Source organism: Ovis aries, chromosome 19 (genome assembly GCF_016772045.2).
Source record: "Ovis aries strain OAR_USU_Benz2616 breed Rambouillet chromosome 19, ARS-UI_Ramb_v3.0, whole genome shotgun sequence".
In the NCBI taxonomy this organism is placed as follows: domain Eukaryota; kingdom Metazoa; phylum Chordata; class Mammalia; order Artiodactyla; family Bovidae; genus Ovis; species Ovis aries.
In genome coordinates this window covers 55,429,416-55,452,234 of record NC_056072.1, presented here as the reverse complement: position 1 = coordinate 55,452,234, position 22,819 = coordinate 55,429,416, and the positions used below count along the sequence as shown (strand labels likewise).

At 47.3% G+C, this 22,819-nt stretch overlaps 1 protein-coding gene across 27 annotated transcripts in view; it reads right to left on the bottom strand.

The window, feature by feature from the left end:
* Positions 1–22,819, bottom strand: part of ATG7 (autophagy related 7) — a 267,942-nt gene that overhangs the window by 76,152 nt on the left and 168,971 nt on the right. For 16 of the 27 annotated variants that reach the window (XM_042236666.2, XM_042236665.2, XM_042236674.2 and 13 more), the window contains one exon: positions 1,387–22,819. This exon is cut by the window's right edge and continues 20,047 nt beyond it. The exons of the other annotated variants lie outside the window; for them this stretch is intronic. The gene's annotated coding sequence lies outside the window, so the exon portion shown is untranslated. Of the gene's footprint in view, positions 1–1,386 lie in introns of those variants that run through there. 27 annotated transcript variants of the gene reach the window in all.

Below are 22,819 nucleotides of genomic sequence, written 5' to 3'. Positions count from 1 at the left end.
AAAGTTGGCATCAAGTCCATATGAACTAAACTGCTGGCAAAGGCGATGCTGGAGCTTGCCATTGAGAAGATTAGATTCCCAAGAAACTTCTCTAGCCGCGTCCAACATCCACAAACTAAAAAAGTGTGTGTGTAAATACATACATGCTCACTCGCCTGAAGGAAGCTGCCGCCCTTCCTCCGAGTTCAGGTAGTGTCCTATTGGTGGTTGATGTTACCCTCAGCTTAAATATCACAGTTGCACGAATAAATACATAACAACAACAACAAAAAAAACACGCACTGATTAAGATAAATAGGAAATTGAGAATTTACTTTATTTAAGTATGAGGTTGCCCATTTCAACTATCTTCCTTATTTGTTTAATAAATAGGGTGATTCACACTTTCCCCATAAGTAAGACTGATTCGATCAGGTTTGGAGTGGGGAGGCGAGAGACGAGGGTCGGAGGGACACTTTTTAAAAAATTTTCAATTCAGGTTTTCCTTTAAAGATTTTTTTTTCTATTAAAGTGTGCTATTTTGCAGACTTGTTTTGCCTTTGCGCTCGCCGATTCAAATATGGAACTAAACCAGGAGAGAAATGGAAAATTCCATCATCCGGAGTTGCGGTAAGTGGTTGCATACAACAAGGTAGTTGAAAACTGTGCTCCCTGAAACCCTGGAACCTGAGGCACCCGTGGCAACGCAGTGGTGGTGGCCTTGCCACCACAGCAGACGCCTCTCATCTGTGCCTGTCCCTTCTCTTCAGGGCCCTGCCCACAGATCACACTAGTGCGGTCTTTAGGGCTCAAGAATGACTACAGGTAAGGTGGGACAGTCATCTGAAACTCCGACACTTAGACAACGCAGTCTCACAAAGTTGGAATATTTCTAAAAGAAAGATGGAGACCCATACTTGAGGAAAACATGTAGAGAAAAGCTTGGATCCTTCAGATTTTTATATTCACCTTCTAAAATAATCTTTGTTTTTCGTAGTCACTGGGTATCACCTGTGGGGACACACTGATGTCTCTGACAGGACTGTTAACCACAGCTCACCCAGGGGTAACACATGATCCAGGCTCGGCCAATCACATGCTGCCATTTCCTCGGCAACAGCAATTGGTCCAGGGGGTGGGTGTATGACTCAGGGTAGGACCAATTAGAATCCTTCCCTGAGACTGACTGCTTTACAAATGATGGAAGACACATGCTGCTTTCCACTGGAGTTGCTCAGCTTGGAAGTTGGGAAATCTGGAGCTACTGAGGGCCATGGTTCCTGCCACAGGGAGAAGCTGGAAGCCCATCCTCAGGCTGAGAGATGGAGAGAAAGTCTCAGTTGGGACCCAGTTCCAAACCCTGAGCCCGGTTTCTGCAGCTCTTCCTTTTAATTCTTTTTAAAAAAATTTTATTTATTTTAATTGGAGGCTAATTACTTTACAATATTGTAGTGGTTTTGCCATATATTGACATGAATGAGCCCGGTTCCTGCAGCTCTTCCTTTTAATCCTATGCTCTGTTCCAATAACGTTCCAACTCTATAAGCCAGGAAATTTCCTCTTTGCTAGGCTGGTTAGGATTAGGGCTTTGACACAACTCAGAGAGTTCTGAATAATACAGGGGCCCTTCTTAACTTGGAGATCACACTGTGACTAACTTCTTCAAGTGATTATAAGTGATTAATGCTTCCCAGCTGACTGTTAATGAAAGCCACTTATTTTCTCTGCCAACTCTTTGTTAGTGGCATCTCAAATCAAGGAAGAAATGGTGAAACTTATAGAGTGGAGGGGGGGGGAAGCTTGTTTTAAAAATAAAAGCAGAATTATATTAATATACTTCTATCCATTTAGCATTTCTCAGCACATGGGGAAACATTCATTACTGAATGTGTTTACTGATTCAGGTGTTCACAGCACAAAAATTCTTAAGCACATCTTATTTTGTCATGATTGTTCATCTGCCTTGTGGAACAAAAGAGGCCAAGAACCAGAATGGGGAAGAACGGAAGAAAAGCTTCCATTCACAGGAGAGCCTAATGCTTCCTGCCCGTGTGTTTAGATTCAGCGCTTCCCGATCCAGGGCTGAATGTCTCAGAGACACTGGCAGGTACAAACACGCTCCCTTTTAATTATACCACCAAATTGCTGCAATAACTGATTGCCAGCTACATAATTACAATCAAGTGGCCATTGTGCATAACAATCATTTAATGAGTGCCATCCGCAAACACTGTAATAATAGAGAGCTTTAATGAAGAAATCTGGAGAAGGGCCAGGGTTTTATGGCGGTTTGCTTAAAGGGAGAGAGAGCCATAATCTGTATTTAAGATTAAAAGAAGCCTTTAATCCATATGCTCAACATTAAACAAGGGAGTGGAGTCATGTTTTGATCAAAAGTTACTGCGGGCATGAAAGAAAGCAATGTAAATGTTCTTTTAGGAATTAAAAATAAAAAAGGCTCCAGTAAATTATATTGAGGAAGTGTTCGTAACCATTTGCTTTGGGGGAAAAAAAATGAAAAGGAAAAACATCTGATTTTCATTTTGGACAAGAATACTTAGCTCAAATAAAATACAAGGGAATAGGATTTTATTTGATTTGTATAATATCACTAAAAATAAGGGAGCTGCCATTCAGGCTCCCTTGTACTAATAATCATTCTCCTACCGAATCTATTTTTTACCCTCACTTTCTTAGGCTGGGTCTGCATCTTTGGGAGGTGTAATTACATTCTCACACAAAGTCCTAATTGAAATGGTTTTGATGATCTCAGCTCTAGCAAACAGTAGTTCTCATCGGAGGGGGGGAAAAAAAAACAAAACCAAAAATCTCACCACATAAAACTCAGATCCACTGGCAGCTACCACCACTGCTGATGCAGGAGTATTTGACTAACAAATAGAACTGATATGCAGCCTGGCCAATGATAGCCTCCAGATTTTGCTAGAGTTGACTGCTGGGAGAGAACTAAAAGCAACATCAATCCTCTCAAGGAGGAATAAGAGGGGAAAGCAAAAACCAAACCAAAACAGTTCCTAGAGATATAAATAGCTGTAGACCAGATCTGGGCTCCAACAGCTGTCATCAATGTTAAGTCCAGGATACAGGAGCGGCACTAGACCCTGGTGAGGGGCCCACAGAACATCCCAGCCCCCAGGAAATCCTGATGATGGCTTGGGGCCATGGAAAGACTCCAAGAACAGGAGGGAAACACACCGCATCTGGGATCCTTCTTGTCCCAGGGTGGATGTTCAGGACAGAACACACTGCCCTGGCACTCCTGAGCTGCCCCAACCTGTCCAGGTTCCCCGGTGTGTGTGTGACAGAGACAGAGGAACCCGGGTTAGGCAATGGGGACAGGAAAGAGTCCCGCCAGACTGCCTACCTGGGGTCGAGGACACAGGTCAGGACAGATTTCCTAAGATCACTTCAGCTGAAGATTGACATAGGGGAAGGTGTAGGGTTTTAATTTTGACTTCAGGACTTTTCCTGACATTCTTAGTTAAGGATATTGACAAATTCTCCTTCAAGAAGTCCTCAGTTTTGAACTCGCCTACACTGTTGGTGGGAATGGAAGCTGATGCAGCCACAATGGAGAACAGTTATGGAGGTTCCTCAGAAAAGTAAAAATCGAGTTGGCAAGTAAGACGCCATTTTGCTGACAAAGGTTCGTATAGTCAAAGCTATGGTTTTTCCAGGAGTCACCTATGGATGTGAGAGTTGGACCATAAAGAAGGCTGAGCATGGAAGAATTGATGCTTTCAAACTGTGATGCTGGAGAAGACTCTTGAGAGTCCCTTGGACAGCAAGAAGATCAAACTAGCCAATCCTAAAGGAAATCAACCCTGAATATTCATTGGAAGGACTGATACTGAAGCTGAAGCACCAATGCTTTGGCCACCTGATGTGAAGAGCCGACTCACTGGAAAAGACCCTGATGCTGGGAAAGATTGAAGGCAAAAGAAGAGGGCAGCAGAGGATGAGATGGTTGGATGGCATCACCAACCCTCTCGACATGAACTTGAGCAAACTCCAGGCGATGGAGGACAGAGAAGGCTGGCACGCTGCAGTCCATGGGGTCACAGACTTAGACACAACTTAGCAATTGAACAACAAAATGATCCAGCTATCACACTCTTGGATGTGTATCTGGACACAACTAGAATTCAAAAAGACACGCGCGTCTGCATGTGCACAGCAGCACTAATCACAGTAGCCAAGACCTCGTAACAACCGACACGTCCGTCAACAGGTGAGTGGGGAAGACGTGGCACACCCATGCAACGGGATATTACTCAGCCACAGAGAAGAATGAAATGGTATCATCTGCAGCAACATGGATGGACCTAGAGATGATCAGACTAAGTGCAATAAGTCAGAGAGAAAAGACACCGTATGATAACACTTATACATGGAATCCAAGATACGACACGTACAGATTTACCTCTGAAACAGAAACAGGCTCACGGACATAGAGAACAGACCTGCAGCTGCTGGCGGGTGGGGGCGGGAGGCCTGGGAGTCTGGGATTAGCAGATATAAACTTTTATGTGTGAGATGAATAAGCAACAAGGTCCTACTTGTATAGCACAGGGAACTATATTCGATAACCTGCGATGAACCATAATGGCAAATATGAAAAAGAATATATATATATACGCATGCAACCGAATCACTCTGCTATGCGGCAGGAGTTAACACATCACTGTAAGTCAACTAGACTTCAACAGATAAACAAAATGGAGAGAAATGAGTCCCTGAGCTGCAGTCTGCGGTAGGGGTCTATCCGACCGCCTGTCTGGAACCCGGGGGAGCAGCCGAGAGCACCAGCGTCGCCTGCAGCATTCACTTCGGGGGTGTACCCAGTGCGGGCTGCCCTTTGATGGGTCCTCCGAATGCAGGCTCTTCACCAGCCACCTCAAAGTCACTCTGCCAAACTCCAGCGGCCTTCCACGTGCCCCCCAAGTCTCCCGGGTTGCTTCAGGGAGCTGGGTGCCTGGCAGTCAGACCCTCCTGTTCCCTTCCCCTTCTAGCCCCTGGTCAGAATCTTGGTTCTCTCCACTCTATCTCCTCCTCCATAAAAGCTGGCTTCAGTAATTTAAAAAAAAAAAAAAACAAAAAAAACAAAAAACAGCTTTTGAGGGTTTTGTGAGCCTGTGAGGACTTGATGGGAAATGCAGTGTGACTGGCTCTGCTGAGTGCTCCGTACGTGGGGTTATTATTGGCACACCACTGTCTTTAGGAGAAAATCCAAAGCCAGATCCTGTGCCAGGTCTGTGATAATGCCAGTGACTCAAACAACGTAACGTACCTCGCCCGGCCACTCATAACCAAACGTCCTTGCTTCAGCCCTTCTGCACCCGGTCCAGTCCCCACACCGCAGCTGAGACAGAGGGAAACGTCCACCACCCCCCGTCACCTCTTGATTGACGCCGGCTCTTTCTCTCAGCCCCCGAGAGCCCATGTCACTTGCTCCCCACCGCGTCCCCCTCACTTCCTACCACTCTCACGGTACTTTTGCCAGGCTGGCCACATTGCCCCCCTACCCCCATTCTCAGACTGAAGGAGCTTATTTCCAACCTAGGTCTCTGCCCGGGGCGATCACTCAGCCTCCTGCTTCTCCCTTGGGTGCTCCTAGGTGTGGCTGCCTCCTCTGGGTTCAGGTATCAGCTCAGAAGCCACCTCTGCACGGGGACCATCACCCACCCGCCAGTCTAAGCTGGGTCTAACTCCTGACTCTATGCCCTCCTCTCCCCTCCCCACTCTAAATCACTGTAGCTCAACAGCACCCTGTTTCGTTCTCACCTTTGTGCTCATCGCTAGCTGAACGTTTATTTGCTTGTTTGTGAAACTAGATGCAAGCCCCGGGAAAGCATGGAAAACATGTCTGCCTGACTACTTATGCACCCCCAGCACGTGGAAGGAACTCAGCATGGAGCAGACGCCGAGTGAACACGCCGTCCACCCCTGGAGCCTCACCCGCAGGCCACCACCTCCCAGGCACTCAGCGGCAGCTGAGCTGCCCTGCACGGAATGCAACCAAGGGGCAGACGACTGGGGCGCAGATAAAAATCGAGCCTTGGCCACTGTCTTGCCAGATCAGATGCATCATGAAGGGCTTGTAACTGGGACCAATGCTTATCAGAGACTTCACAGGACCCAAAAGGCAGTGGACCTGAGGGTGAACACGTGTGTAAAGACATCTGGGGCTGACCAATGTTTCTGGGTTCAAAAGAAATGTGAGGATACACAAATGTCTCAACTTACAGCACAGAATAGACTGAATAGCGGATCAGCACACTGTGAAACCGGGGCCAAGGTCACATCGAAAACAAAGCCTTGATTTAACATTTACATACGTGCCAGCTGGGTTCAGACAGAAGGAACCTAACTGGTGTATAACCTTAAATTCTTAACCTCTCTTTACCTTAAATCTCACATCTTTTAAGTAGTGAGAATAATACCCATCCCTCAAAGGGCTGCTATGAGAAATAAATAGGATGATTTGCAAAGGAGGCCTATTGGTGTACTGAATAGAAAGTAGGTACTCAAAAAAAAAAAAAAAAATCAAAATCTCCATCTGGGTGGGTGGTAGGAACTCAGAAAACACTTCCTAGGTGACAAGCAAATGGGTGGAAAGCACACCAGGAAACCAGCACACGAAGAGGGGCAGGGAAAAGGCAAGTTAGTGGGTGGGAGACACAGAGCAAGGCCACGTTCTGGGCCATGATGGTCTGCTGTCATGCCTCATGCAAGGAGGGCCTGCCGATACGCACGCTTCATGGCCTGATGGTCACAGCGACGCGTGGCAGTCGGAGCTGAGCATCAGCAGGAAAGTCACCGAATGTGAGAAATCACGGGCTAACCGCAGGAAGAAAGTACGTTCCTGAGAAGAGCATTTATTTTCCTGTTATTATTATTATTTGGTCCTGTAGCTTGCAGGATCTTAGTTCTCTGACCAGGGACTGGACCCAGGGCCACAGCAGTAAAACTGCTGAGTCTGAAGCACTGGACTGCTGGGGAACTCCCAAACTGTTTACTTTAAATCTACACAGTATCAGAGAACTCGTGGCAGGATTCCACTTTCAAAACCACTGGGCATGTGAGTATTCCATGATCTTACCAAGAGACACAGGTCCTCACACAAACATGCTGTGCCCACACCTCTCTGTCTCACACTCCAAGGCCCCCACACAAACCCGGGGGGCTGCCGGACCCGTCACAGAGGCTAGGCTAAAAAGTCAGTCAAAGGCAGCAGTCGACTGGCTAGTCTTATTAATCCTAGGGGACAGATATTTACCAAAAAAAAAAAAGGGAGAAGATAAGCCACCTGCCTGGGGTCCATCATTCCATCTAGCTCTCGGAAATAAGAGGAATATTAGAAGTATCAACACAGAAAAGAAAGGAAACATAGCCACAGCAGACAGGGAGCCCTGCCCCGGCCCAGCCTGCATCACCACCTCTGTGACAGTCACGCCAGCTCTCCAATTTCTTCCCGAGCTCTCCCTGACTCTCACCCACGTGATCTGCGTGGGTCATTCGCCCCAAGCACCACGGTGATGAGAACACATCCTGCACCTGGGCAGGGAGAGCTACCCCTGTCCCACTGCGGTGAGGGGGCCACCAGCGACCAGCAAAGCAGGACAGGACAGTGTCACCAGGAACAAGGCTCCCTTTCCACGGAAGTCGCTACACCTGGGGCTCCCGGTGCCAACTTGCCCTCTTGAGGAGAGAGCCTGCCTGAGAAACAAGCGATGCAGAGACCGGCCAGGCAAGGGAGGAGGCAGAAAGGTCATGGCAGGTATTTTTTGAAAACTCGGATCTAGTAGTGCCTAAAGCTAGCTATCCATGAAAGTTTTCAGTTAGTTGAACAAATAAATCCCCATGTTTGCTTAAGTCTCTCTGAGTTAGTGTCTAACTTTCAACCAAGGAGGCCTGACTGATATAGGAAGTAATCTTGTAGACTTTAATCCTAAAGGACGTCTCTAAAGAGGCAGCCTGTGAAGCACTCTTCTGAGTTCTCTTAAAAAAAAAAAAAAAAAAGAGTAGAACACGTGAGATACTGGGGGGGAACCACAGGCTTTTCTTGAGGCAGCAACTGCATTTGACCAAACACAGATGGAACATCAATGAGACGTGCACTGTGAGGTCGCTGTGGACACAGGGAGGCCTTCTACTGACCATGTGGCTGACCTTCCACCCTCACCTCCCGTCAGAGTCAAAACTTCACTCGTTCTTTCAAAAATATTTATAGTATGTGCCAGGTATTATGGTAGGTACAGAGGACGTGGAGATGCTTAAGATGTGGTTCTCATTCTCAGGAAGCTAATGAATAATTACAATCCAGGGTGAAGAGTGTGAGAAGGGACCCTTCAGAAAGGATCAGTAGGTGCTTGCCAGGTGGGGAGAACAAGAGCAGAGGGGCGGCAGGGAGCACAGGTGGTCCAGGGCGGGAGGACGGAGCTTGGGAGGCAGGCTGAAGCCAGGCTCGTCTGCCCTGAGGGACTGATCGGATCCTGGAGCCCAAGCTGAGCCTCTGGGAGTCCCTGATTAACTGTGTGTGCCACTCAAGGCGGGGTGACCTGTGTAGAAGGCACACTGGAGGGGACGGAGACTGAAGCCTGTGGTCACTGATGGGAAATGACCGTGTGGACTCTGACGGAGAATAGCCAGGCTGGAAGAGAAGGCAAGTCTATAATCCTAACTCAGAGGGCACTGAAAACCAATGGCGCTCAGATGACTTGAGAAGAACTCTGCTCCGGGGGATTGTTTGCATCTCAGAGGACAGACTGAGTCAGAGGATTCTGGGGAGAGGTCACAAGCGCCTATGCTTCCTCAGACTCTGGATCCCAGCAGTTCAATCTGGAGTTCCCTCTCCACCCCTAAACCCCATCTGTCCACGGGGCTCGGCTTCAGGGAAGGCCCGGGCCCGGTCCTGCTGGCAGCTCGCCGGGAGCCCCTTTGCTACAGGATCCTACACTTGAATTTTAGACCTGATCACTCATGATATTTCTCTGAACCCCAGCTTCCTCCTCTTCAAAATGGGAACACTGTCGTTTACCACAGGATAAGGATTAAACTCTTGGTGCAAAATTCAGGCTTAAATTGAAGGAGGTCGGGAAAATCACTAGGACATTCAGGGATGACCTAAATCAGAGTCCTTATGATTATACAGTGGAAGTGATGAATAGATTCAAGGCATTAGACCTGGTAGCCAGACTGCCTGAAGAACTATGGACGGAGGTTCATGACACTGCACAGGAGGCAGGGATCAAAACCATCCCCAAGAAAAAGAAATGATAGAAGGCAAAGTGGCTGTTTGAGAAGGCTTTACAAATAGCTGAGAAAATAAGAGAGGCAAAAGGCAAGAGAGAAAGGGAACGATATATTCAATTGAATGCAGAGTTTCAGACAAAAGCATGGAAAGATAAAAAGGCCTTCGTAATGAGAAGAAATAGAGGAAAACAACAGAATGGGAAAGTCTAGAGATCTCTTCAAGAAGATCGGAGATATCAAGGGAACATTTCATGCAAGGATGGGCACAGTAAAGGACAGAAACGGTATGGACCTAACATAAGCCAAAGAGATTAAGAAGAGGTGGCAAGAAAACACAGAAGAATTATACAAGAAAGGTCTTAATGACCTGGATAACCACAATGGTGTGGTCACTAATGTAGAGCCAGACATCCTGGAATGTGAAGTCAAGTGGATCTTAGGAAGCATTACTATGAACAAAGCTAGCAGAGGTGATGGAATTCCAGCTGAGCTATTTCAAATCCTAAAAGATGATGGACTCAGAGTGCTGCACTCAATATCAGCAAATTTGGAAAATTCAGCAGTGGCCACAGGACTGGAAAAGCTCAGTTTTCATTCGAGTCCCAAAGAAGGGCAATGCCAAAGAATGTTCTAACTACTGTACAACTGGGCTCATCTCATGTGCTAATAAGGTCACGCTCAAAATCCTTCAAGCTAAGCTTCAATAGTACATGAACCGAGAACTTTTAGATGTACAGGCTCAGTTTAAAAAAGGCGGAGGAACCAGAGATCAAATTGCCAATGTTTGTTGGATTATGGAGAAAGCAGGGAAATTCCAGGAGACGTCTAGCTCTGCTTCACTGTTTACACTTCACTGACTGTGGATCACAACCAACTATGGAAAATTCTTAGAGAGGTGGGAATACCAGACCACCTTACCTGTCTCCTGAGAAACCTGTATGCAGGTCAAGAAGCAACAGTTAGAACCAGACATGGAGCAATGTTCAGGTTCAAAACTGGGAAAGGAGTATGACAAGGCTGTATATTGTCACCCTGCTTATTTAACCTATAGGCAGAATACATCATGCAAAACGCTGGGCTGGATGAAACACAAGCTGGAATCAAGACTGCTGGGAGAAACATCAACAACCTCAAATATGCAAATGATACCACTCTAATGGCAGTAAGTGAAGAGGAACTAAAGAGCCTCTCTTGATGAGGGTAAAACAGAAGTGTGAAAGAGTGGGCTTGAAACTCAGTATCAAAATTAAGATCATGGCATCCGGTCCCATCACTTCATGGTAAACAGGTGGAGAAAAAGTGGAGGCAGTGACAGGTCTTATCTTCTTGGGCTCCAAAATCACTGAGGACAGTGACTGCAGCCATGAAATTAAAAGATGCTTGCTCCTTGGAAGAAAACCTATGACCAATCTAGACTGCATATTAAAAAGCAGAGACATTACTTTGCTGACAAAGGTCTGCATAGTCAAAGCTATGGTTTTTCCAGTAGTCATGTGCTGATGTGAGTTGGACCATAAAGAAGACTGAGCGCTGAAGAACTGACACCTTTGATCTGTGATGCTGGAGAAGACTCTTGAGAGTCCCTTAGACTGCAAGGAGATGAAAGGAAAACGGTCCTGAATACTCATTGGAAGGACTGAAGCGGAAGCTCTACTACTCTGGCCACCTGATGCAAAGAGTTACTTTTTGGAGAAGACCCTGATGCTGGAAAAGACTGATGGCAAAAGGAGAAGGGGCAGCAGGGGATGAGATGGTTGGACAGCATCACTGACTCCACGGACATGAATCTGAGCAAACTCTGGGAGACAGTGAAGGATGGGGACAGGGCATGCTGCAGTCCATGGGGCCACAAAGAGTGGGACACGACTTAGCAACTGAACAACAATAAGAACAAAGGGATTAAATACGGCAAGTTTCACAGAGTGCTCTGCACAGAACTGGCACATGATAAACAGTGCACAGAAGCTGCTAGGCTCCTATGGAAGACGAAGCAGACTCCGCTATGCACTACAAAGACACAAAGACATCCTCATGCCAAGCAGCGACTTCTCACTTGCCAGGGATTTCCAGAGCTTACAGTCAATAGAGTTTTGTTGAAAGAACAAGACAGAAGCACTTTTTGTGGTAGTTAAAGCATGTGGACATGACCTCTAAAGGCCCCTAAGAACTCCAGTCAGGCTGCTGAGAAAGAGGCGGGAGAAGAGGGATGTTGGTGTTACTGGAGGCAGAAATGCAGCTCTCACCCTGCAGCTCTGGGGTGAAAAGGTCAAATGGACCTTGCGTCCTCGTCTGAGAGTGCAGGAATGGCTGGGGAGGGCTTTGTGACTGAAGGAAGGGACTCTCGACGAACAGACAGGCTTGATGGGGATGCGGCTTCACTGTATCCTTGCGGCTTCACGTATCCTTAAAGCCACATCCGTGGACACATCTTGTTTGCAGAACTTCTTCAACCAAGCCCTCTGCTGACAAGTCAGGACTTGGATGCCAACGGGCCTGGCTTAATTGTTCGTGCAAAGAGCGAACTCAGTAAGAGATGAGTGAGCCACGATGCAGAAGTCCAACAAGACTGGGCAGCTGTGCACTGCTTCAGCATTTCCATCCTCAACCCACCCACAGAGAGCTCTGAGTGCCAGGGGGCAGAGCTACAGAGTCTGCGAACACTGTGAAAATGTCTCAGGTCCACTTAGGGCCGCGGTTCCAGACCTATTTCAGACCTAAGGTATCTATCGCCTCAGGATTTAATGACACAAATCCGTCCCCCATAAAACACACACATGCAACCTTTTGTATGCAACCCCTGGGGGCGTGTTTGGGAACAGTCCCCACCTCATCCTCTAAGTTCATCTCAGTCCAATAGGAACTTAGAAGAACCACTTCATAGGGCCTGAAGGAATGAGGCCAGAGAGTCAAGAGCTCTTCTCGGGGTTCACATGGCTTGCGGCCATGAACCCCACCTCTTCGCGGGGAGCGGGCTAATGAAGGCCGTGGCACTCAGAGCCTGAACATTTACCTGTCTGCACCACCTAACTCTGAGTGGCCGTGGGAAACCCTGGGGTCTTCAGTGGCTTCCCTCGTGCTGAGATGCTCTGGGCAGGGGGACTCCTCGGGTGATCAGCACCAAACCCGAACGGTTAAAAATAATTTGCTAAATACCTTCCTAGATAAATTGAAACCCAAGACCTTTCTGAGTCCTGTCCAGCCCTGCCTCAGAGGATGAGCCGGGCTGAAAAGTCCTGCTCTTTCCTTGCTGAATCCCTGAGTCAGACTTCTGCCTGTCAATCTTCTGACGTCATAAGTCAAACTGTGCCATGGAAGGCCGGGTAAGCAGCTTCAGGAAACAGAAGCCCGACTGTAAGCACACAGGTATTTCCAAACAGAAAACAACTCTGCCCAGTTGCTAACTCGGCTACTGTATATAAATTTAGCCATGACACCAGGAGGGGAATTTTTTTTAAAAATAGAAGTCAAAGGTCAAAAGGATAAACAGCAGTAGCGTACCACTCACTATCCTCGTCAAGAGGTATAAGTGGTAAACAAGACATAATAAAGTCTTTGCCCTTAAGACTGGGTGCTGGAGTGGAAGATGGAAAATAAACACAGACTGCAGACAGTGATAAATGCCGTATAGAAAATCAAACAGGGTAAAGGGGATAGAGAATGCTTGAGGTACTGTTTTCATGCCCAAAGAAAAAGATACAGATGAGGAAACTGAGGACAACAGAAGTTGGGTGAACCGTTCAAGGTCACAGCTAGTAAGGAGTGAACTTAAACTCGGCCGGTCTGATTCCTCCGTTGTTCCTAACTGCTACACCATGCTATCTCATTAATATCCAGAGAAATCAAACAATTTGGAGAATAGATAAGGTGAGAGGCCACCTTTATTTTTTTTTAAATAAGTGTCTCCTTTAGGGTCAACAGCAAAATTCCAAGAGCTATGAACTCATACAAGTAGGCTACTGGCACCATTTTGACAGCAATGCAAAAAATATCTGAGATTCTATATGCAATATTTAACATACTTTAAACCTTAAAGCCACTCTCTGGGATGAGAATTGTGTGTGTGTGATGAGAATTGTGTGTGTGTGTGTGTGTGATGAGAATTGTGTGTGTGTGTGTGTGTGTGTGTTTAGTTGCTCAGTCATGTCCAACTCTTTTGCGACCCCATGGACTGTAGCCCACCAGGCTCCTCTGTCCGTGGGATTTCCCAGGAAAGAACACTGGAGTGGGCTGCCATTTCTTCCTCCAGGGGATCTTCCCACCCAAGGATCAATCTGCGTCTCCTGCATTGGCAGGTGGATTCTTTACCATCTGAGCCACCTGGGAAGCCAGAGATGGGAATTACTGTTCTTATATTTCATAAAAAGACACTGAGGCTCACAGAGTGTAACCTGTTGAAAAATCACAGAGCTTTAAGTGTGGAAGCCGCAGTCCAGGCCTCATGCCTCCGAGCGCACTGCTTTTTCCATTACACCACGGTGCCTTCCAGAAGCCTCCCCCAAGAGCTGCGTTCTGCTCCCACTGGGAGACAGGGCAGTAACGATCTTGGCAATGCAGAGAGAAAGGAGTGACTGTTCTGTGTCTCTGCCAAATATTCGTGTCCTTTGCAATATGACTTGGATACAACATCCAACCCAGCACTAGCAGCTAAGCATTCTAGAATTTGCTTAAGGATTTTTTTTTCCACCTTCTCCGTATGGGGTCCAAAATTAAAAGGGGAAAAAGCACATTTATGTCTCATTCAGAATTCAAAAAGTAATAAATCCTTCAAGGCCCTGGCAAGTTTCTCTAATCCACTGTAATCATGTTTCCTTGTATAACAAGTCTTGTGATGTCTGAGGCAGCGTCTCGCTATAGTAACGGCAGCCTGGATGCTGGAGCTCCTCTTCTCAGGCCTGGGGGATTACTCCATTTTCCACATTAGGAATAAGCCGCAGACTTTAGGTTCTAAAACAGAGCCAGAAACACTGACGAGGATCCAGATGCCCTAAATATAATTAGAACTAAATTTGACTGCCCTCTGTGAAAGGCACAAATGAAAAGAATGTTGCAGCTTCTAGAACATGGATCCAGGAAGCGAAGCTATGAGTAGGGCTGGCAACAGGCTTCTTACGCACTTGGAGATTTTCCAAATTTCCCCTGCTTCACATCCTTGGCTTTGTAACTTTTACAACAGCCTCCTATTAGGGAAGGGGGTTTCCTAGATGGCTCAGCGGGTAAAGAATATGCCTGCAATGCAGGAGATGTGGGTTCAATCCCTGGGTCGGGAAGATCCCCCGGAGGAGGTCATGGCAACCCACTCCAGTATTCTTGCCTGGAGAATTCCATGGACAGAGGAGCCTGGTGGGCTATAGTCCATGGGGTTGCGGAGTCGGACACGACTGAGCGACTAAGCACACACGGGATACACAGGAGAGAAGAAGGATGTACTACCGCTGCTGCTGAGTCACCTCAGGCGTGTCCGACTCTGCGACCCCACAGATGGCAGCCCGCCAGGCTCCCCCGTCCCTGGGATTCTCCAGGCAAGAACACTGGAGTGGGGTGCCATTTCCTTCTCCAGTGCATGAAAGTGAAAAGTGAACGTGAAGTCGCTCAGTCGTGTCCGACTTCGTCACCCCATGGACTGCAGCCCCCCAGGCTCCCCCATCCATGGGATCTTCCAGGCAAGAGTACTGGAGTGGGTTGCCGTTGCCTTCTCTGAGGATGTACTACAGATTCATCCTAATAAACCACATTTCCATGGAGGCAGCCTTTTCTTTTTTTAATTTACTTTGTTATTAAAATTTTTTTATTGGTGTATAGTTGATTTACAATGTTGCGTTAGTTTCTGCTGTGTAGCAAAGGGAATCAGAGGTAGCTTTTACATTAATGATAGTATTTAAACTTTCACAAGTTGATTTGATAAGTAACAGATACTTTATCTCTAAGGTCAAACATTTACTTCTGTTATTACCAGAAAGACATTTATTAAATTCTTGAATGGAAATAGCATCCTCTCATTAGACCACTTGACATGAGCAGTGCGGAAGAGCGTAAACATACATGTCTCACTGCAAACTGTGAGTGTTAACTATAATGACTATGACAGTGGTCCCATTTTTGAGTGCTTACCATGTGCCAGGAACTGTGCCCAGTGTTGTAAATACATCATTTTAGTGTTCAGAATGCCCTGACAAAGTTATCACTATTTCCATTTTACAGTACAGGCTCTCCACCTCAGGAAGGTCCCACCACTTGCCCCGGGTTGCACAGCTTGTTAGTGGTGAGCTAAAATTTGGCTTCCCAGGTGGCACAGTGAGATGGAAGAGACATGGGTTTGATCCCTGGGTCGGGAAGATCCCCTGGAGAAGGAAATGGCAACCTACTCCAGTATTCTTGCCTGGAGAATCCCATGGACAGAGGAGCCTGGTGGGCTACAGTCCACGGGGTCGCAAAACAGTTGGACATAACTGAGCGACTGAACACACAGAATTTGTATAGATGGGATTAGACTCTAGAACCTGTTCTGGAATAAAAGGTCAAACCCTCTCCCCACTGCAGAAGAGTCACTGCTTCTAGTTATTGTCATTGAATCTTCCTGAAGTAAACTTGATTTTCATAGAAATAACTTTCTTTTGTGCACTTTTTTTTTTTTTCACTTTGGGGATATTTACTTAAATGGTATAATTACAACCATAAGTCCATCTGGCGTTTCCAGGTCTGGCAGGAAACATGAGTGACTCCTGGAGAGCATACGCCTCACCCGGTGGGAGCAGAAAAGCACGAGGTGTCCTGGAAACCAGCCTGCAGGCTGGGAGCATCCCGCCTCCCGTGGGCACCAGATCGTGCTGGACCAAGGGGGCGTGGAGTGCGTCAGTCAGGAGGGTCAGTGAAGGGAAAGCCGGTGAGAGGAGCCTCACTGAATACGTATTATTTTTCAAATGCGCATCACACCTCTCGCTGCTTAAATGACTTCATCATCCCTCTCTTGGTGCAGTCAGGTTAGTACCAACACTTTCAGTTCTGCTTGTCCAGTACCTTCCGTCTCCTGGTAATGGCCAGTATCTTCCTTCCCTCATGCCAACCATGTTCCTTTTCAGACCCCGCCTCTCTGGTTCAACCTGGCCGACCCCCAAATAAGGAAGAGATGCAAGCTGGGCCGTGAGTTCTGGGTCTGGGTCGGGCGCTGGTCTGCGTCAGGTGCCTGAAGCTGCCAGCGGCCACGCTTCCTGCCTGGAGGAAGACGCCCGTCTCCAGGGAGAACACCTGTTCGTGCTGCTACAAAACTCCAGCTTCACCCGAGGTTTGCTGGACCCACCTTTCCTTTCATTGTGTTCAGTGCCCCATGACTTCCCTTCGCCTCTGATGATTCAAGCTGGGTGTGTGTCACTTGAAGCCAACAGTGTTCTGGATAATTTAGAAAGGGTACCAGCCATGGAGAGTCTAGTGTAGACTCTGCCTGCCTCTACCAAGTCTAGATGCAGATAAGGATGAGAAATAATACTCCTTCCAGGGTGGAAAAAAAAAGCTCACTCACAATTGCTATTGCAAGGTGGTAAAATGACTGGTTTAACAAAGCTGGGGGTTTAGGGGCTCTAGGGAAGCACAGATTGTTGGAGACACTATTTCTTGCAGCGAAGAGATGCTTCTGTGCCAGCTGGTTCACCTGGAAGCAGATAAGGACAGCAGAAGTGCCATCTGACACCCTAAAGGGAGGCCACTTCTGCTTCTGGTCAGCCATCTGAGTCCTTTGGAACAGAGGACGCTGAATTTTCTGCTGCAAACTCAAGTCAGCAGCTGTCAGGGAAATGGAAGAGTTGGATAAATGGGTAGAAATCTACATACGGGGTGGAGGATGGGGAGCCAGGGCCCCTCATAAAGGCCCAGAACTCAGGTGCAGGCTGAGCAAGTGTGGGGTAAGAGAGATGGAGTGCCGTCCTGTGAGTCTTTGTTCGATTATTCACTGTGCAATCTTAGACCACAGGCTGGGTCTCCTCAGCCGCCTCTGAGCGGATTTGCGATGCCTGTCTTCACAAGGCAGTGAGAAGGGAAAACGCTGTGGAAATCCTAGACACGATTAGGGCAAAGCTCTCTCTGAAATCAAAGGTCAGCTTCAAAATGACTTTCGTCTGGGGCTCTCTGGCCCAAACGTTTCTGACTCCATCACTGTCTCCTGTGGTTGTCACACGTCTGTCCCACTCTTTGTGACCCCATGGACTGTCGCCCGCCAGGCTCCTCCGTCCATGGGATTCTCCCAGCGAGAATACTGGAGTGGGTTGCCATTCCCTTCTCCAGGGGATCTTCCTGATCCAGGGACTGAACCCAGGTCTCCTGCCCCGCAGGTGGATTCTTTACTGTCTGAGCCACGAGGGAAGCCCAGTGGCTGTCGAAACATACTCCCTCACAGGGCCCATAGACAGGACTGAACCAGGTTTGGGCTCACTGGCACCGTGATGGCTGTCTGCCCTTACCACAGCACTTCATAAGCATTACCTCACTGTATGGAAATGATTTGTTAAATTTATATGTCTGTGGCTACAAAAAAAATTTTTGGAGAAAGAGACTTAAGACTTATTCATCTTTTTACTATGTATCTTATACAAAGAGAGAATTCAACAGACTGTTGTGCAATGAATTAAGGAACCATGTCAATTATGTGAACCACTGCATTCTCTTCTCTTGAAGGGAAAATCATCTCAGAAGCCACAGGGTGCAGAGGGAAGCCCTGACCTTGAACTAGACCATGGCTGGCAAAGACATGCATTCGTGCTTGCCCACGGCAGATGTGACGACTCAGCCGTGAACCTCTCTCATCACGTCTGAACCAGGCCTGAGACCCCTTCTCAACACAGCTTCCCAGGCAGCCACCCTCCTAAATGAGTCGGTTGGCATCCCTGATGCAGATGAAAGATCCTTGAAGACAAGGTGGTGGGTGGCGGATGTATGATGCGGCCTCACAAACACTGAGATGAGGGAAAGAATGCCTAGACGGAGCTCACACTGTTCCTTTAAAACGCAACATGCCACCTTAAAACAATGCGGGAAGAACCACTCAACTCAGTGAGCAAACAACTGACCTGCCCAGTTGGGTAGTCATGGCTAAGGCGGCTGCCTAAGGTCTACCTGTTCCTTTAAACGAGACGCTCTGTCCTGAGAGGGCTCGGACCCTGGGAGTTGAGCTGCGTGACTGGTGCCAAGCGAAACCTCTGCATGATCTCAGAGGTAAGAGAGGCAGCGCGGTGCAGCGGGTCAGACCACAGGCCTCAGAGCGCTGTTCCCGCCTCACAGAGCTGCTTTAAGGATTTGATGTGTTACTATTAGATAAGGAGCCTAGAACAGTGTCTGGCACGTAAGCATCAGCTCCTATTACTTTATGTGGTGGTCTGGTGAAAGTCCCCCCAAGCAACTAGTAAAACAGCCATTAGCTATCATTCACCGATGGCTATTGCCTTGGTAACATAGCAGGCTCTTCGAACAGGCCTGGCAGGCTGACGAACTGTGCCTGCATTCTCCTTGTTGCCGTCCACAGCCATCACCCTGGCTGTTATCAGACAAGGAAGACGAGGCAGCCCGTTGCCTCCCTATTCGCTCTGGCTGCCAGGAACCACGGAGCTACACTCCATGCTCAACTCTGGAAGTTTCCCTTAGTTTATGTTTCCTAAAACAATGACTGTAAAAACACAAAACTTGGCTCTTGTCCTTTTAATCTTGTCCTAGAGGCTTTTAGATTTAGTTATGTTTATGGTTTTGACTAAAACGATTTTAAATATTTTTTTAGAATCAGGTAGAATGTACATAAATATAAGAAAAAAATATAACTGTCAGAGTCTTCATGCTGAATGCCAGCCAAGACATGAGTTTGAGGTGATATGTTACATTTTTGTATATTACACGTACCACAGTCCTCTTGGAAAACAGGGCAAATCTTACATAATATTCTGCAGACACCAAAAAAGACTCATTTTACTGTCGCGGTTCATCATTAAAAATGTCACGCACACACCTCTACCCTACATTTCGCCAGGATCACTGCTCCTTCGATAGAAAGTGAAGCTGGAATCAGAGAAGCGATCAGCTACGCCAAAGACAGATTATGTTGTTGAAACCAGTTCTTTTTCTCATCCTCTATCCTGATTCGCAGAATCAAAGAGCTCACTGACTGCAATTCTCTCACTTTATAGAGGACACTGAGACCCAGAGAGAAGTGACTAGCTTAAGGTCACATATTGGGTTCATGGTTGAGCTGAAAGTCAAACCTAAATCTGTCAGGTTTCTGTTCTAAGATGCCAAGATTGTTTCTAGACAACTAAAATGGAAAATGAGGATGTTTACTTAGTTTATAATTTTGAAATTCTTGAAATTTATTGTTTTATTATAGCAAAATAGAGGGCTTTTTTAAAAAAAATCAAAGCAATAGATCCATAAAAAAAATAGATCAACGTTCTCTGGGAAATATTTCTGTTGCAAAGTCTTTACTGTTAAGGCCTTTAACGTGTGTCTTTCACTTAGAATCAGGGCCCATCCTAAAACTAGGAAATCAAATTGCTCATTTATCCAATGTACACTTAATGGTTAATTACTATTAACCTGAGACTATCCTGAGACTATACTATTAGGAAGTGTCCCTGGGGATTTCCCTGGTGATCGGTGGTTAAGACTCCATGCTACTGATAAAGCGGGTGCAGGTTCGATCCCTGGTCAGGGAGTTAAAATTGCACATGCTATGCAGTGTGGCCAAAGATTAAAAAAAATATTTTTCTTTAATTAAAGAAAAGAAGAAATATCCCTGACGTCATGGAGCTCAAGATCTAGAACAAATGTTCAACATATACGCCATGCTCAGTATCTTCGGTGCTCATGGCAGATGACTATCTTTCCTGCTTCTATGACCATGTTCCTTGCTGACCCTGAAATGGCCTCAGAAAATCCTTCCTGACTCAACCCTCCAAGTGGCCAAGAGCAGTTGGTAAGAGGGGCATGAGCTGAAAGCTACCTGTTCCTCCTGAACTAGTACAGTCATCACGTGTCTATTAAATCTTACACAACATGAGGTTATTATACTTGCTGGAACCTTGATTTCCCTCCATTAGAATGTAAACTCTTTCATGCATTTAGCACTGATTAAACTGGGAAGAGCAATGCTTCTAGGTGCTGGGAGAACCCTTGAGAACAACGCATGAAGGACCAATTACACCCCCAAGGAGAGAACCCGGTTGTCTCCCACGTGAAATGTCCCTTTCATCCCTGGAAGCTCGGCCCTCTGCCTCCTGCCCGTCATCACCCACGGCTGCCATCTGCTGCTGGAGAATCAACAGAGGTGCCGCGCCACTCACTTCAAAGCTGCTGCTTATCATGCCCAGTGATTTACCAACTGAGAGGAGGACCAGTTACTGACAGTGCCGCTGCCAGAGGACAGTTCTTCCTAGAGGAAAAAGCAACAACAACAACAAACTTTTGATCTCGCCTAAGGTGGACCCAAAGGCAGCTGCAGCACCTCCCTTTTATAAACCTGGCATCGGCCCTCCCCTTTGTGGAAGCAGTTCTTTTCCAGGTTTGATCAAGGGAGGAAGAGCAGGAAGACGGCTTTTCCTGTGTCTGTAAACATTGTAATTGTTGGTGATAAGTGAGCAAGGGCCCTGGGAAGTCCCACGCAGGGAGGTACGGTCATGCCCCAGAGCTGACCTGTCTCCACAGCACAGGGCGCTGCATAATGTCGTCCGGAAGGAGACGTGGTGGAAGCTGAGCCTGCTTAATGCCTCAAAATACACCCCTCTCGGGCCGCTCACACCTGGGGCGGCTATACACTAAAGACCTGCATTTGCAGACGGGTCCCCTCCTCTACTCCTGGGGCCTGGAGAGGCTGGACACTGTTAGAAAAGAGAGTAGAAGCAGCATAAACAGGAAGAGGTGACAAAAATCAGGGTTAAAGAAGGAAGGGAACCTTGCAAGTCTCTGCCTCTTTGTATTACATTTTCACGTCCAAGGAGTGGTTGTGTTTCTGGTTGGGAGACATGGTGGTTGGGGACTGGGTGGAGTACAGAGAAAAATGGGCTTATTTTTCCCTCCCTGCCCCCTGAGTTTAGATCCCCTAAGGAGGGAAAGATACAGCTTCTTGGAGGCATGTTCTGAGTCTTGTGCCTGCCTGTATTTCAGCAGCAGCACTGTTCTTAAGAGCTTTCTGCAAAGATGAAAATGTTCTCTATCTGTTTTGTCCAGTATGGTGGTCACCAGCCACCTGTGGCTACTGAGCACTTGAGATGTGGAGGGTGCGACTTTAGGATCTAAAGCTTTTTTAAATTGAATTTTCACCCATTTAAATGTGCAGTTAAAGAGCCACATGTGGCTAGCGGCTGCTGTATTGGACAGTGCGGTCCTGTAAGATCCAGCACCAGACTAGGTTCCTCATGAGTGTTCAAGAAACATCTGTTCAGCTGAATGAGACTTTGTGCAGTAAATACATACTGAGCTTCCTCTACATGCCAGGCACTCTGCCAGGTGCTGGGGCTGGCTGAGATGCTGCCCCTGAATGAGTTGGAACTCCTGGTTGTGAGCGACAGGAAACTCAACCTTGCTTCTGTTGTTCAGTCGCTAAATCGTGTCTGACTCTTTGCAACCCCATGGACTGCAGGACGCCAGGCTTCCCTGTCCTTTACCCTCTCCTGGAGCTTGCTCAAACTCGTGTCCATTAAGGCGATGAAGCCATCCAACCATCTCATCCTATGTGGCCCCCTTGACCTTGCTTTACCCAAGGCAAAAGGAGAGCTGGCTCACAGGCCGAGAGACCAAGATAACGGCACCCTCAGGGCAGCTCAATTCTGGCCTTGGAGGATAAGGCCGTGACTGTCCTTACCCTCTCCCTCTCGCAACTCAGAGAGACTCAACTCTCTTCCGTGTGTGGTTTCCACGTGCAAACTGGCTCTCCACTCAGGAGCACTAGAAGGCTGCCCCCGGCCCAGAGCTCATGCTGGCAACGCCCCCAGTCCTAGCCCCGCCTCCCAGCCCAAGTCTCATTGGATCCCATGGCTGTCACTGGGTCATATGCCTATTTCTGCACCAATCATCATGACCAGAAGAATACAAGGGCGTGACTATCTGGGGCTTCAATTACAGACTTCAACCCTGAGCCAAAGGGGTAAGTCAACTCCACCAGAAAAAGCACATGGGATGACAGCAGAGGTCCAGGATGGGCTCTTAGACTAAAATCAATAGGCAAAGAGAGAATTTTGCTAAGGAGCAAAAACAACATAGATCCATTCTAGTCTCTACTTCAAAGGGCTCAGTGCCTCTCTAGGGAAATTTTAAATAAGAATGCTGGTTGGTCAGATCTGCTGGCCAGATAGAGAAGAAAACACTAAAGAGGAAAAGCTACATTTGGCAAGGTCTAGGTTGAAATGTTAGTAACGTTTAATGACACAGAATTTCCTCTAATGCTGTCTACTTTTTCATAGATAAGTCTCATGAAACCTGTGTGGCCAAGGTGCCACCTATAGGACCTAGATGCCTGGAGGAGGGATGGGGGCCTGGTGTCCGCAGCCTTCCTCAGTTTCAGGGATCCAAAGTCTCCTCTGTGCTCCCCTGTCTCCCGGCT